Source organism: Cynocephalus volans, chromosome X, assembly GCF_027409185.1.
Source record: "Cynocephalus volans isolate mCynVol1 chromosome X, mCynVol1.pri, whole genome shotgun sequence".
Taxonomy (NCBI): Eukaryota; Metazoa; Chordata; class Mammalia; order Dermoptera; family Cynocephalidae; genus Cynocephalus; species Cynocephalus volans.
The window spans coordinates 106,352,850-106,370,484 of record NC_084478.1 but is presented as its reverse complement, the minus strand read 5'-3'; positions in this window follow the sequence as shown (position 1 = coordinate 106,370,484).

The following is a 17,635-nucleotide window of genomic DNA, read 5'->3' as shown; positions in this document are numbered from 1 at the left end:
AAATATATAAACCACTGTATCAGCCATCTAATAGGTGCTCAGAATATATTTGTTGAATAAATAAGTTCAATAAACATCATAAATATAATAATAATTCTATGTATTTGTCTCAATATGACCTCAATTTGGTAGAGAAGTTTGCTAAAATTAAAGCTTATGTGCTATAAAGACAAAAACAAGATCAGTGGTTATCTGGAGTTGGGGATAGGAGTGGTGAGTGACTGCAAATGGACATAAGAAAACTTCTTGGGATGGTGAAAATGTTCTAAAACTGAATTGTGGTGAGGTCACACAATTTGATACATTTACTGAAAACCATTAAACACAACAGGCATATTTTATGGCATGCAAGCTATACATTGACAAAACTTTTAAAAAATTTTATTTAGCAGCTCAAGATATTGCAAATACTTCAAAGACCAATGTATAAAAAAATTTAGGGACAAATATATACATTTTCTCTTAATATTTATTTGGGACAAATACTATATAAAGTAACAATAGATCTTTTACAGAATAGTGCTTACAAATGAAAATCTTTGAATATTATCATAATGGTTAGAAAGTAATTTAACAACCAAACTATTTGATTTCTATTAGCAAAACACATACAAATTCTGAATATCATTTCATGAAAACATTTTTATCTATTTTCATTCTATAATACATAGTTACATTTCAATTTACATTTTAATATACATTTGCTTCTCAAACTCAAATGGAATCTATTTCGTTTAATTTGTTTATTAGCAAATCATTCTTTTTCTCATATGATTAATTAAAACTGAATAGCATTTCAAAGGGGAAAAATAAAAGTCTATATTCTTTGAATATCTAAGATATACAATAGAATTTATTTAGAATAAACTTTATAATGCAATGTTTAATAATATAGTGATCTAAAATAATTTTTTACTTAAAATTATTTCTGCATAATATAACAGTATCAGCCAGGGATCTCCAGAGAAAAGAACCAGTAGAGAGAAAGGGAAACAGAGAGAGAGAGAGAGAGAATTTTTAAAGAACTGGCTAATACCATCTTGGGGCTGGCAAATCTGAAATCTATAGGGCAGATAGGCAGGCTGGAGACTCAGGCAGGAATTGATGTTGAAGTTTTGAGGCAGCATTTCTTCTCCAGGAAACCTCAGTTTTTGCTCTTAAGGCCTTCAATAGATTGGAAGAGGCCCACCCACATTATGGAGATCATTTCTTTGACTTAAAGTCAACTGATTATAAATGTTAACCACATCTACAAAATACCTTGACAGCAACACCTATATTAGTGTTTCATGAAATAACGAGTACCACAACTTAACTAAGTTGGCACATCCAACTATCACAATAACTATATATGCAGAAATCACAAAATATATTATTTATATTCTCAAGAGGACTTTGTAAATTATCAATTACTATGAAAGAGGTTCAATTATAATACATAAATGAATAAAAATGTTGGAAGCTACTGGTCAATAGCAATGGCTTTTCAAATTGTCTTTTTATTTATTTCTTCTTTTCAAATCATACAAAGAAACTCTAAAAAATGTGAAAATAAAGCTTTTCTGGAGAAGAGGTGGAGCCTGCCAGGATTTACCCGTTCAGCTTCTTGTCAATCTTGACAGCAAACACTGCCATGTAACCCTAGGATATCACAGCGCATTTTTGAAAAAGGTTGATATGCCCAGATTGTGAATTCAAATGCTTCCAGGAACAAAGCAAATAGCAGAAATGAGTGAAGTCTGTCAGGAACTGGCACTTGGCTGCATTGCCATGGAGACAATGGGGACTGGGGGGGACTGTGGTATATATTGTGGGGAATAGATAACTGCTTCTCAGTCCTTGCTAATTGTTGCTCCAAAGGAATGCAGGCCCCATGTTGGCAGGTCTCCTAACTTTTCAATTGCTGAAAATCAAAACTTTTATGTAGGGCCGACCCCGTGGTGCACTCGGGAGAGTGTGGCGCTGGGAGCACAGCAGTGCTCCCGCCGTGCCGGTCACAATAATGACCAAAAAAAAAAAAAATTTTATGTAAGATCTCTTGATTAATTTGTCATTAATTTTAAGAGAAGTTTAACACTTTATAGAACAAACAAAATATGTTGCAGGCCATATTTAACTACTTGTTTGCAATGTCTGCTTTTTAGCATCAATGTCAAATCATTTTTAGATTGGCCAACTGTTGATAACATTTTTGTCTCTAATATTTTCCATTGTCGATTCATTCTTAAAATATACAAAATTTAGATTTTTTAAAAAATTATAAGATGAACGTCTAGAAATAAATATTTCTATTACTGGACATATATTTCCATTTGGTAGTTGAAAACCATTTTCTATATTAAAAGCTACAATCCAGCATACCAAATTAAATTTTGCCATGTGCTTTTTCTAATACAAAAAAAAATTACTTAAGTAGCACTTAAGCAGTTAGGAGAAAAAAAGCTTCAAATTTCATAGTTCTAATTAGCAACTTGATTTAAGATTTTGAAATTGTAGGAAATTAAATAAGTTATATTTTTTAAAAAATTAATTAGAGGTTGATATTATTCCTCTTACTTCCCCTTACACAAAACACACACACACACACACACACACACACACTGTAGCAGTTGTATTCCATTAAATAATTCTAATTGACACAACTTTAAAAATTATCTTCCCCTTCAGGAATATACACTTTCAAATTCGACTGGGGAATACAATCATATTTTGGTAATTTATAGAGACTACAAATATCTTGCTTGTTTATAAGAAAGATATGAAAAAATATCATTGAACGTATAAAGAGAAAAGATTCTTCATACTTGAACAGTTTTTTTTCAGTAGGACAGTTGTTAGTTTCCTTTCTTTATTTACTCTAGCAAGGCATATTCAATTTTCTCTCCCACTCGAAAGAAAATACACAGCATTGTGATTACTTGAAACATAATAGAGTAATTAGATAAAAAAGGTGCACAGAATTTTTATAGAGCTCTTGGTGATGTGAACGTGTTCAAGGTTGCTTTGCATTGGCCAAATTCCAACCACTGCAGCAGCATCTGTTACTAACCAGGTTTACCTATCCTTTGAATTTAAATTACATAACAGAGCACAATTATATAGGATTTTTTGCAAATATTTTATATTTTTCTACTGGACAAGAAACAGTACTAAATATATCAAAATAACAATTCGGGAAAGAAAGATATAATTTGAGCAGAAAGAAAAGCTTTTGATCTATATTCTTCGCATTTTTGTATTAAGTTAAAAGGATGGAAATGATGAAATTTTGCACAGTTCTCAGCATGTCATAGCCAGCACGGCATGCTTGAAATGTGATCTTTGTTTCAGCTGGCCACCCAGAGAAGTAGACATGAATAAGAGATGTCTTTATACAGTGTGTGCTATTTAACAGAGATACCTCCAGACAAAGGCTTTTGCAAACAAATCCATGAAAGAGTTTGCATTCCAACGGTTTTGCTTTGCTTTGCATTTGTGTTTGGAGTAACAAAATAGGGTAAGGTACATAGGTCCTGTCAGAGGCTTGAGGAAATTGAAGGAATTGGTTTGCTCAGATATAATACCCATAGCCTTTTATTCCCCACACAAACACATAACTAGCAAAATTATTTTTTTTAAAAAAAGCAAACAATAATTTTGATTTGCAGTTGTGATGGCACCCTCCAAATCTGCTGATTAGCTAGTAACTTAGATTTTCATTCCTGTTTAGAACTCTGTATTTCTTTCTGCAAATTTTTGTGTGTAAATTTCATCAGTATTCTTAGGGGCAGAATTAACATACCTCAAAAAATGCCGCTTATATTTTTGCAGTAATGGGAAAAGAAAACAGTATAAATATTTGGACTGTTATTCTTAGACTTCATTGTGTTATCTTTTGCAAAGTAATAGCACATTCTCAGGCACTAAGACATATTCAATTTTATGGGAACTGTTCCCAAACCAAATTTTAACAAGATAAAATGTGAATTTGTCAGAATGACTTATGATTGTCGATGGACTGCAGCAAGAAACCTTCTATGACCAGAGCCATTCTTAATCCAAAACATAAGTAAAGTATGCCAGTTTTGCATGAAATTCAAGGTTGTCTAAATGAAGTCTTTGGTTTAATGCCCTGTTATCATGCAAATCCACTGGGATGTCCTTAAATGTACAGATTTCCAGGTCTTACCCCAGACCTACTGAATCAGAATCTCAAAGAGAGAAATCTGAATTTTTAAATTTTTAAACAAGATATTTGGAAACACTGTTACAGTACATATAAAACTGTGCCAAGAAAAGACTGCATATTAATGGGGGGGAGCCATGCTATTTATTATGCCAGCCAGCATTCTTTGAGAGAGGAAGAAGGCACTATTAAAAATTATGACAGAACAACAGGTGTAAATGGGATCATTTGTCCATCTCATATTACTTCACATTTACATATTTTTTTAATAAACTTTATTTTTTAGAGCAGTTTTATATTCACAGCAAAACTGAGCAAAAAGTACAGAGAGTTCCTCTATACCCCAGTCCCAACACATGCACAACCTCCACCACTATCGACATCCCCACCACAGTCGTATATTTCTTATAATAAATGAACCCACATTGATGGAGCATTATCACTCAAAGTCCATAGTTCACATTAGAGTCCACTCTTGCTGTTGTACAATCTATGGGTTTGGACAAATTTATAATGACCTGGATCCACCATTATAGTATCATACAGAATGGTTTCACTGCCCTAAGAATCCTGTGTGCTCCACTTATTCATAACACCTTTCCCCTTAACTCCTGGAAACCACTGATCTTTTTACTGTCTCCATAGTTTTGCCTTTTCCAGAATGTCATAGCTGGAATCATATAGTATGTAGTCTTTTCAGATTGGCTTCTTTTACTTAGCAATATGCATTCAAGTTTGCTTCATGTCTTTTCATGGCTTGATAGCTCATTTCTTTTTAGCACTGAGTAATATTCCATCGTCTGAATGTACCACAGTTTATCCATTCACCTACTGGAAGACATCTTGGTTGCTACCAAGTTTTGGCAGTAAGGAATAAACCTGCTATAAACATCCATGTACAGGTTTTTGTGTGGATGTAAGTTTTCAATTCATTTGGGTAAATACCAAGGAACATGACTGATGGATTGTATGGTAAGAGTATGTTTAGGTTTGTAAGAGACTGTAAAACTGTTTTCCAAGGTGGCTGTACCATTTTGCATTCCCATCGGTAATGAATGAGAGTTCTTGTTGCTTCACATCCTCACCAGCATTTGGTGTTATTGGTATTCTGAATTTTGGCCATTCTAGTAAGTGTGTACTGTTATCTCATTGTTTTAATTTGCAATTCCCTAATTTACTAGAAGGCATAGATTCTCTTTTTACACACTGAAGGTTTGTTCCTAAAACTGTAGAATAGGGTATTTTCAACTCCAGCATCATAGCTTTTATGGAGAAACCTCTTGCAATTTCCAGAGGTTTTGCAAATGATCTGCAGGTGTAGTTGGTTTGAGGAAACAGATGTGTTCTTAAAGAGTTGTGTGCAAATTGAATTTTTGTTAATTGAATCTTATTTAGAATTCATTTTAGGAGAGCTAGCTATTTAAAGTAGCCCTTTAGTGAATTATTTTGTGAAATGAATAATTGCTCCCTAATTTATCTTTTTTGAAAATGCAAATTTTCATATGTGGCACTTTCTTAAAGCTATGTACCAGTTGTAGGCTTGTGTAGGATGCATGACATACTTGCAACTCTTGGTAACAATACAACTCATTTTTCTACAATTAAAGAAATGCTGTGTATAAATAACTGAATATATCCTATATACAGTGTTACGTTTGGAAGCAGAAGTAGCCTAGAATTATGGACTAGAAGAATAGCAACAGTTTAAAGGAGTCTAAATAAACTAGGTGTTCAGTCAGCATTAACTTATATAATGCTAATAATACAGATTCAAATGGTTACTCTGATTCTATAGGTCTAGTACAGGGCCCAGGGATGTGCATTTTTAACAAATATTCTGTACTGTCTAATGTGGTAGTCACCAGTTACCTGTGGCTATTTAAATTTAAACTCATTAAAACTAAATTCAGTTTCTCTGTGGCACTAATTACATTTCAAGTGCTCTGTAGCCACATGTGACTAGTGGCTTCCATAGTGGATAGCATAGATTACAAAAATGTTTCCATCATCTTGGAATGTTTTTTCAACAGCACTGCAGTGATTCTAATAATGGGCATTATTGAGAAACATCTATTTAATTACAAGAGGACTCTCCTCAGAGAGAGGGTCCTGAGGCCCAAAGGTTTTAGGCCTCACCAGAGAAGTAACTTTCTCTGGTATTAGTTTATTTGCTGGTATAGGTGCCATAGGGAGCCACTGTGCTGAAAATTAAATAGATCTTGTCCCTTTCTCAGTATTAATCTTTATCATATGGATAATAATTTTATGCTTCTGCCATATAGGTATGACTATCAAATGCAAAGGGAGGTTTTCATGGGCCACAAACGAAAATCAGTTTTATTACTTTAGAGGCACACCTCAAAGACTGCATAAGCAAACCTATAATTTCAGTAGAGGGTGCAAATAGAATTGATAAATTCCAAGTCAAGTAATAAATTTCAGCTGGTGATATTTTCTTAGGATAAATTTAGTAGAAGGCAGGAAATGTGTTGTTGGATTCACATGGTGTATTAAAAGATATTATAGAACCTCAGAAAGTGTTCCCCATTTATAGCTCAGAAGAACTTTGGTACATAGACAAATGGTATCCCTCCCTTCCTTCTAATATAAATATGTAAATCAAACATAAAAGCCTCCAGTCTAACTGCTCTGTGCCTCGGTTTCTGTAACTATAAAATAGGGGCAATAATAGCTCCCACTTCATTGATACGTTGTGCAGATTAAATAAGATAATATGTGAAAAGCACTTGCTTAATACATTCCAGCCATTACGGTTGTTAACATTCTCATCAACAGCATCACAGAGTTATTCACACACCCAGGAATAGAACTAGACTTGCTAACATTTTAGTTCCTCAGTCTGTATTATGTTGTTTCAAATTTTACTCTACCATGTTCCATAATGTTAATAGACTCATTTAGAGTGCCTGGGATCTCGGCTATCTCTGGCATGGCAGGAGTTGCTTAGATAATCCATTTTTTGTCCTGTGCTTTTGTTCTCCAGATCAGTCAGCTTTCATCTTCAGAGAACCTGAGAAAACTGGAGACCCAGAAACGGACCAGGCCTTGGGGCTCTGAAGAAATTTGCAAGCATATGAAAAAAATAAAATGTATTTCTATTTCTATTCATCTATTTTGGAAAAAAATCTATGTAAAAGACTGCTCTATTTGCAGTAAACATCTAGATATGAAATGACAAAACTCAGATTTTTTTTCTTTTTTAATGTAGTTTACTGATGACCTCTGATGGGTAGGACTTCAGACTAAATGTCACTTTCCCGGTTCAAGTGTTTACCAGACATTTCAGTGTTTCTGACAAGGATTACATTTTCAGTATGGTTATTCTTTGACTTGTTTTCCAAGCCTCCAGCTAGTAGTTGGTCTTGCACTTGCGTGTTATGGTCATCTCTCCTTGGTGAGGTCAGTGATTCTGACAGGATGTGTATTTTTCATTGTATGGTATATAAATTTACACAGCACTGTATCTGACTGGAAAGAAGTATCATGTGTTATGGTTTTGACAGGTAAACCTCTGTGAAGAGTCAAGCTCTTTGAAACCGGACTGGCTCAGTCCACAAGGCTTCCAGTAAAATAGATCAAAACCAAAGGTAAATAATCATATTATAGAGTAGTTTATAATTTAGTCATTTTTTAAGAAATCAAACTCTCACACTCAAAATGCATTTAAAGATCAGGAAACTCAAAGCGGTATGTTCTGAATAGTCTCCCAAGAAACTATTTTGTGAGATATATAAAAGGCTGCTTTGTTTCAAACATTTCTCATCTCCTATGGAGTCATGACTAAAGATCTTGATTCTGCATGTCCCCTGGGAGCCACCTCCCACTCATCACTTAGCTGACCTTATGGTCCCCTTTCCCACCCACCTCACTCACTATATGGGCTTTCCCTACTGCTTTTATGCCTCCTTTCTGTTCCTTCACAAAGCCCACATTTCATTGCTTTTCTGCTAAAGCCTTAATGCCTCCTTTGTCCCAGCCAATTACTGAAGAAGCAAGTCAACTGCGGATGTGAAAAATAGGGGACACAAAGATTTTTTCTTAAACTTTCTGCTAACCCCCTGACTAGTTTTACCAGTAATAGCCTCACTGGAAATCTCTGCTCTCCTTCTTTCTTTATGAACAAGTTAGAATAGCACATGGCTGCCTTTCTAGCACTACCTTGTCACAGGCTGAGACAAAAGAAAGCATTTCAAAGAGGTACATTTACAGGGCAGTCATCAAAGAAAGATCCATTTGAATTCACTCTATCACCCATACTATACCCAAGCTGGGCTTGGGAGGAGAATCACTTGGAAGCTTACTAACAATGCAGAATCTTGGGCCCCCTGAATCAGAATCTATAGAGTCGTGGCCAGGGTATCTGATTTTCCTTGAAGGGCCCCAGTGGACTTGATGGTCCATGGATAGACATTTGGGAACTCACCGGTGCCTGCCTCCTAGATCCCTTCTCAAATGCTGTGGTGGTAAGACAGAAAGTTCTGGGCTGATTAGCAATGCTTTTGTGTGCTGATACTCCTGTGGGTCAGCACAGATAATTGAGAGTTCACTTATTAACTTTTGGAAATTATCGTAACAGAACATAAAAGATCTCAAGCAAGAAAGGAAGATGGGATTCTTGTCTAACAGATTTGTTTGCATCTTATACAGTTTAGCAATGACAAAAGAAAAAGAAAAGAAAAGAAAAGAAACCCTGCTCAGTGCAGTAGCAAAGGGGTCACAGCCACCAGACTGCTGATGGAAACAGATTGCTATCGTTCTTAGCCAAATTCGAATTGCTTTTACCCTAGAACCACTTTTATAATTTTATCTTCTTCCTGCCTTCTTTTTAAGTGTTCAGTGTTCCTTCTCTTTAAGTCGTCATGCAGCACACACTGGGGAAGTTTTCCCGGTATGTTATGTCTGCATTAAAAACATTGCTCTTATCCTGTGTGCTTGCCTACTGTTAAAAGATAATTTTTGAAAATAAAAAGGTAAAATCATGAGTCTTACACAGATATAAAATGACCGTGTCTTAATGATTTCAAGTCTCTATTAATGAAGAAACCGGGCAGCTGTTACAAGAGGTCCAAGCAACAGACTCATTTATAGATCTGGAATATTGAAACAAACTTGCAAATAGAAGCAAACTGGCTTTCTGTGTGTGTGTGGATGGGGTCCATCCTCTGGATAGAATTCATTTCCATGTCCATAGACAAGAATTGTTTGCATTATTGCTGTCAGTTCCTTACAATTTACAGAGCTGTAAAATGGCTCAAAGGCAGTGAAAGGTTAGAACCAGATAACCTGGGTATTCTCTACACAATGCATAGTTTTCCACTGAAGCACAAATTTCTCCCTACACTACTGAAGAGTACGTAAGAACTCCCCGTTGCTATTAAATTCTAAGTTGTGTGCTTGACTTTCAAGTCTCTCCTGAAACTTGTTTACTTTAGGCTGTTCCCTTGATTTATCATGTTCTCTTCTGACTGCCAATTTTTTAAATCCCATTTTTAGATAACCTTAATTTGATTAATTAATATTTTTGCACATTCATTTTGGAAGTTTTGTAATATACAGAAAAAAATGTAAAAAAGAGAATAAAAATCATCAATAACCGTACTGCATCTAAAGGAGATACACTGTTGGGAAAATAGAATAGTTTGGTCAGGGCTCTCGCCTCAGGTCTGGTTGGGTGTGGTTTTAGCACATCCATTGTAAGCAAATTGTGTGTGTGTGTGTGTGTGTTTGTGTGTGTGTGGAGTTAGTGTACATGCACGACAATGTATCTTTTTAGTTTTGTTGCTATTCTTGTGTTCTACAGAGAGAGAGAAATAGAGAGAGAGAGGAGTTTTAGTGAAGCACGCAGGCAGGCATCAGCCTTGCGTGTCTGCCCCACTCAGCCATGCTTTCCAACCTATGGCTCCAGGGACCTTTTGGCCGGTTTCTTAGCTCATAGACCTGTGTGAAGGGGTCTGGTGACCCAGCCTGGCATGTGTGGGGTCTGGTGACCCAGCCTGGTGTATGAAGGGTTTGTGACCCAGTCTGTGAATGGGCCCTAGCTCAACAATTGGCCCAGTCGGCAGGATTACCAGCAGGTAAAAGAGCCCGACAACTGACGTGGTTGTAGAGCTCTTCAACTGGTGCTGCAAGCAGGATTCAGACATTAGCCTGAGCCGGAGCACCACCATTGGCTAAGTTGGCAGGATTTGAGACATTAGCCTGCAGACTGCCGCATACACCAAAACAATTGTTAAATAAAATTTATCAGAGGTCATTGATTTGGATTGAGTTCCAGCAGACCAAAACCAAGTGGGGTCACTCACATGCTAAAGTTTCACATCACCAAACTGAAACTAAGTTGTTTATCTGACCTTCCAAGAAATCAGGAGAGATAATAGCCAAATCCCCAAACAGGCCAGTATTAGCTGTTATGATAAGGAAGTCCCCTGGCTTTAACCCTTTCCAGGAAAGTAACCTGAAGTAACCAGATGTTAACCAATGCACTTTTTGTATTATGCTGTTTCTTGTTCCTGCTCAAGCTATCTTATAAAAACTGTTCTGCCATGCCCAGTATAGCATCTCTATTTTGAGATGAGATGCTACCTAATTTATGAATTGCAAATAAAAGCCAATTTAATTATTTAACTAAATTTACTGAAATTTTGTCTTTTGACAATATTAATAGTCAAAGAAGTTTGGAGGAATTTTCACCTATTGTTCCATGGCTTTCAACACCTAATTTGCCGATGGTTCTGTCCACCTACCAGATGATGATTCTGCCTTTGCTTTGGGGTTTGATTTGATAAAGTCAGCACCTGCCAGTTCAGTGTGCACTTTTTTCACTTTCATCAATATTTCCGCAATGCAGACTCAGTCTTTGTGCTCCATCCTAACAAAGAAGAACACCCCCTGTGCTACCAATCAATGGTATTCTTACATGCTTCTTCATGAAACTGCAGCTGAGCTTCTACAGAAAGACCATGGAAGGCATTCAGGAAATTAGGAACACTAAACCAGTTTTTCTCCACTTGCTTTGGTTTGGGAACAATAGGTGAATGCAGGGTGTGAAGGTTGATTCTAGGTGTCAATTTGATTAGATGAAGGAATGCTGAGAACCCTGGTAAAGCAATCTTTTTAGGTGTGTCCATGAGGGTGTTTCCAGCAGAGATTAGTATGAGAGTCTGAGTGGCCTGGGTGGGAAAGCCCCGCCCTCAATGTGGATGGGAGCCATCCAGACTGCTGGGGGCCCAGAAAAAAACAAAAGACAGAGAAAAAAGGTGAAGCGCTCTCTGTATCCACTGGAGCTGGAGTATGCTCTTCTCTCCTGTCCGTGGACATCAGAGCTCGAGACTCTTCAGCTTTTGGGTTCCAGGACTTACACCAAGGACACCACCAGCTTTTCTGGTTTTGAGGCTTTCGGACCTGGACTCAGCCACGTTACCAGCATCCAGTTTGCAGATGGCCTATCGTGGGACTTTTCTTCACAATCACATGAGCTACTTCCCCTAATAAATTCCTTCTCATATATTTATAACATATCCTATTGATTCTGTCTCTCTGGAGAACCCTGACTAATATACAGGGTAAGATGTTCCAGGGGTTTTACATCAAGCTGTTGTTGATGCTCTAAGTCCTCACTATGTCCAGTGTGTTTTTCTTACCCTAAAGTACAGGCGGCAATTCAGTGCCATGTTCATTAATCTTCAGAGGCAGAATCTCAAAGATGCCATAGGCCAGTGGCCTTCCTAAGCCCACTTCTTCAAGACTTTCAACAGGAAAACCGAACAGTCACAAAGCTAGAGAAGCTCCTACCCTCAAATGCAGGAGCCGATGGCATATTGCCGACACATGAACACATATAAGAGACAAATTCTTGTCCCCCATCAGTTATTCAGTGCTTAACAGGTGACTCGCTAAAAATAGAAACATTGATTTGTAGCATTTGCCAGTTTTCATGGTGTAAATACTCCCACCATGGTTGATTTTAAGCTACTACATGGCGTCACTGAACATAGAGTTGGGAAGACACTGTACTCAATAGGTTATGGGAACTCAGTAGGAGCCAGCTCTAGCACAACACTGCCTCCCACCCACCACCATCCATACAGAGCCCTGTGCATGGAGGACGCTCGGCCAGAACCAACTTCAGAAATAGCCATGCTAACAATAGCGGGCTTGGGATGATCTCACCAAGTGACCCACATGTCTCTTGCAACTAGCCAGGCCTTAAGTCCTCACATCCTCTCTCTTTCCTCCTGCCTTTTGAGGCAGGCCTAGGTCACCTTGCACAGGTGTTCTGGCCCAACTAGATGATGACGCAAGCAAGCCAGAGCCAATTTCCCTCCACAATACTCATAAAATACATCGGACCTCTGCTTTATAGATAACACAGATTAGACGAGAAAAACTCACTCCAAGGGGACCGTTGTGGTCTGAGGCCCTCTGGAACAAAGAGGATTGTCTATTCCACTAGCCACAAAAACCCAGTATCAGGGTGGAAGTTTTCTTTGTTGAAGGCCAGGTAGGCATAATGCCATGGGCTTATCATGCAGGCCCAGGGAGAGGTCTTAAATAAGCTGCTTTTATTTATTTATTTTTTACAGCTTTACTAAAGTCTAATTTAAAAACCAAATAATTCACTCATTTTAGTACAATTCAATGATTTTTAGTGAATTTACAGAGTCGTACAATCATCACTGTGATCAAATTTTAGAACATTTCATCACTTCAAACAGAAACGCCATACCCATAAGCAGTCAGTCCCCATTCTTGAAACCATCCCCCCACCACCACCACCTGATTCCCAGCCCTAAGCAACCATTTTCTGTCTCTATAAATAGTCTATTATGGACATTTCATGTAAATGGAATCATACAATATGTGGCCTTTTGAATCTGCCTTCTTTCACTTATAATGTTTTTGAGGTCCATCCATATTATAGAGTTTTCATTACTTTGCTTTACTACTGAATAATATTCCACTTTATGGATATATCACCTTTTGTTTATTCATTCAAAAGTTGATGAACATTAGGCATTTTTCCACTTTTTGGCTATTATGAATAATGCCACTAAGAACATTGATGTACAAGTTTTCGTGTGGACTTATTTTTTCAGGACTCTTGGGTAGATACCTAGGAATGCAATTGTTGGGTCTTAGGCTGCTTTTATACTTATCTAAGCTGAAACCAAAAGTACCTTCAGACTGAGCTCAGAACATGTTCCACACACCAGATTGATGATGCTGCCTCACCCATATCAGGCTCTCAGTCACCTCCCCTTCCATCTGTCTACACCCCGTCTACAACCTCCCTCTTCCCCCACCATTTGCCTGTCTCCAGAATTTCATACCTGGCACTTGTTTTAGAGTCTGGTGTATTTTCACCTGTTTGATATTTTCCTGCCTGAAGTCATATTATCCTAGATAAGCTGAGCCTGCCATTCCATGGGGTAGGTGGTGACAAAACTCTTTCCTAAGATATCATCCTACAGGGTCTCTTCAATTTCAGTAGTCCCAGGGAGAAGACAACCTCCACCATAACTTTTCTGGTCTCTGAAGCAAGTATCTGTCTCATTCTTTTTCTACTAGAAAAATAATGAATTTTATTAACTTTTAAAGATCCTCTGTTGAAATAATAAATCTTTATGAATATAGTATAAATAGTTTTATATTTTTTTATCGGCTTAACAATATAGCATAAGCATTTTTCAATCATGAGTAATTCTTCAAAAACATAATTTCAATAGCCATATACTATTCCCACATATTCTTCTACTACAATTTATTTAACCATTTCTCTATTTGGGAGACATTCAAGATTTTTCACTGTTATAAGGTGCACTAAGATGTATGCTGTTGCATTTTAAATTCCTTTGGTTAGATTCCTTTTAGTAGATCTACTGGGTCAAAGGGTGTAAAGATTTTTGAAGCTTGCATTACTGATTCAAAGGCCAGATTTACATCTACCTCTACCATGAAGCCTTCTCTGGCCATTCTAGCCTAGTGGTTGTCCTCTTTCTCTGAACCAATTGGACTTACAGCTATTACTACACAGGAATTTCACTTAATTTTTTTTCCTAATTATTCATTTTCTTTTGTTTTCAGGATAATGGTTAGACTGCAAACTGAACAAGAATGGGGACCATGCTCTATATTTTATTTAAATTCTTCACAGAATTTCCTTTCAATTTCGTGAAAACAGGGATAGTATTCTCAATTTCTCAGAAAAACAAGCATTTCAAAGGACAAGTGGCACTCTTCTAAACACAGGAATTACGAATTTGTTGACATTATAGCTCATTTGAATCTGCTCCCTTAACCTTCCAAGTTTGATAACCCCATTTCTTCAATTACTGGATTTGCATATTCTAATAACCCTAGACAAGCTTAGATTTTATGTTATAACCACTTCTTCTCTAGCCTATGACCTTTGGTACTTGAATTAGTAGAATGGGTCTAGCTAATCCTTCCGGCAGCTAAAACTTACGCCCTTCCTAACATCCTGAGTTCTTTCCATTAATCCTAAGAAAAGGTCAAAACAGCATACAATAGCATAAACCCCATTTTGGCTACAGTCCTCAATTTACTAAACAGTCAAATGTGAGATTATTTTTTCAATCAAGCATAATAGAAGGAGGAGAGACCTAGAAAGTAAGAAACATGGGCTTTAGTCTCAACTATGTACTAAGTTTGTGAACAGTAGAATGTCACTTAGCTTCCCTGGGCCTCAGTTTCCTTACCTCTTGTGGTCAGCAGAATGATGATCTTTAGATGTCCACATCCTCTTTTTCTGAGCCTGCAACTAACGTTAGTTTACATGGCAAAATGGGCTTTGCGGATGTGATTAAGTTAATGATTTTGAGACGGGAAAATTATCCTGTTTTATCCAGGTGGGTCTAATACAGTCACAAACCTTCTTAAAAGTGGAAGAGGGAGGCAAAAGAGAAAAGTCAAAGGGAAGCATGACTTTGATGATGGAGGAAGGGGCTATGAGCCAAGGAATGCAGGCAGTGTCTAGAAGCTGGAAAAGGCAAGGAAATAGATTCTCGCCTGAATGCTCCAGAAAGAAATACAACTCTGCCCACTCCTTGATTTTAGCCCAGTGAAACCCATTTCAGATGTCTGACCTACAGAACTTATGATACGATACACTTGTGTTGTTTAAAGCCATTACGTTTGTGGTAATTTGCAACATTTCTACATGCTGTAGAAAACTAATACACCTATAAAGAGATGGGATGGCTTAAAAACTTGTTGCTGGCCTGTTAGGTGTTAATTATGTAATTTCACATCTCTAACAGTAGTACTTCGATATCTGTTAGAAGAAATGAGGCAGTTATTTTAGAAATACTTGCTGTAGGGCCGACCCCGTGGCTCACTCGGGAGTGTGCGGTGCTGGGAGCGTAGAGGCGCTCCCACTGCGGGTTTGGATCCTATATAGGGATGGCCAGTGCGCTCACTGGCTGAGTGCGGTGCGGACGACACCAAGCCAAGGGTTACGATCCCCTTACCGGTCACAGAAAAACAAACAAACAAACAAATACTTGCTGTATTTCCAAAACATATGAAGTAATATTTAATATCCAAGTGAATTAAAGGAAATAATTAACTACAAAACCACTTATATTTATTGGGTGGTTACTTGGTAGTATTATTTATACTCCCCATTTTGCAGATGAAGAAATTGAGGCCTAGTGTAGTTAAGTGACTTGCCCAAGCTTACAAAGGTGAAGACAGGATTCAAACCTAGGCAGTGAGGGCCGGCCTGTGGGTCCCTCGGGAGAGTGCGGTGCTGATAACACCAAGGCCATGGGTTTGGATCCCCTTACTGGTCATCTTTAAAAAAAAAAAAAAAAAAAAAAAGAACAAACCCAGGCAGTGAGATTCCGAAACTCAAGCTCTGATGCACCTCACTATATTGCCTCCCAAGATTAGTTTAACTGTGTGATAACAGGAAAGCTTTTTGTGAGGGACAAGGTCTGGAAGATTTATTGGGGCCCCTGGCACCTATCTCCCTAGCAGATATTTTAAGGTCTCCAAATTCACAATCCCACCAATCTTCCTCTTATAGATTTTGAACCAGTAAGAAATGTACACAGGAGTCAGGTAGGAATTAGAATATCATCTGTTATGCTGGTAAACCTAACTGCCTTCAACTTGCAGTCACAATTGGGCTTTCTAACACCAGTGCCCTGAATTGAACTGGGTTTTTCACCCAGCAGTAGAGCCAAGAAGCCGGATGTTTCTCCAGATATCATCAGTAAGTTGAGGCACTTCTCCCTCCACGAGAAGGAAGAGGAGGAATAGGAACGTTCATTCCTATCAGAAAAGTATATTTCTGGTACCCAACCAACTTATTCTAGCAAAGTGTTATAATTTCCCAAGTCCTCTCTTCTATTTCAATACCTGAGTTTTTGAGAGCCTGGCAAATTTTTGGCCCGAGATCTGTTTTAGAGAAAGCTGTTCTAATTATCTGTTCAGGGGTATAAACTTTACTTATCTATCACTGTAACATTACATTCCTTGTCTCGCCTCTTCCCTAGGGAAATATAGATTAAAATGTCTGAGATGTTACCTTCTTTCCTGAACACTGAAGCAAATAATTCTTTTCGACACTCAGCAGTTTCAATCACCACTGTCATTTAATGGCCAATAATAATAACACTTGTTATTATGTATATTAAGATAAGGATAATCGAACTTATTCCTCAAGTCATAAACTGATTGGCACAAGGGTCAGGATTTTTTTCTAAATATTTCATGTTCAGCATACCTACATTTAAAGCTATAATTCTCTTTGGTTCTGGCTTCTATAGAATTTTGGATTGGCAAAGCCTGTTCTCTGTTTCTAGACTCTATCGAATATTTTTTAGGATGTTGAAAGTCATCAGTCTAAGGCAGTAACTGGTTATTTACTTTAAACAAAGCACCAGGACCCAGCCATTTCCTGAAGCTGGAACCCACATTTGAAACATCAGGTTTCTTATAGCTCAGAAAACCTTCTACTGCCTATTATCAGCTCCTTATGAATCCCCTCCAAATTCTTTACCTGCAATACTTTCATAGTTGCTGGTTGTTAAAAGTTTAATAATAATAATAATAATAACAATAAAGAGAAGTCTTCTTTATGAAAGGTTGGTCTGTGTGTAGGAACAGATTTAACTTTCTTGATTATGTGTTTCAGCTCTCAATGCCAGCCCTATTCTGTTTTCAATTTCAAGTTAACCTTATAAGGTTAACATGAAAATTTTAAGAAATTTTAAAAGTTTAAGAAATTTTTTTTTAAAGAAATTTTAAAATTTTAAGAAATTTTTTTCTTGATTAAATGAGCTTTACTGTGGACATAAGAATCATATAAGCTCCCTACTGGTTCTCTATATACTATCTTAGAATATTATTGAATAGAACAGTGTACTGGAAGTTAAAAAAACTGATTCTTTTCCCTATTAGTAGTAAGACCATGACTGATTT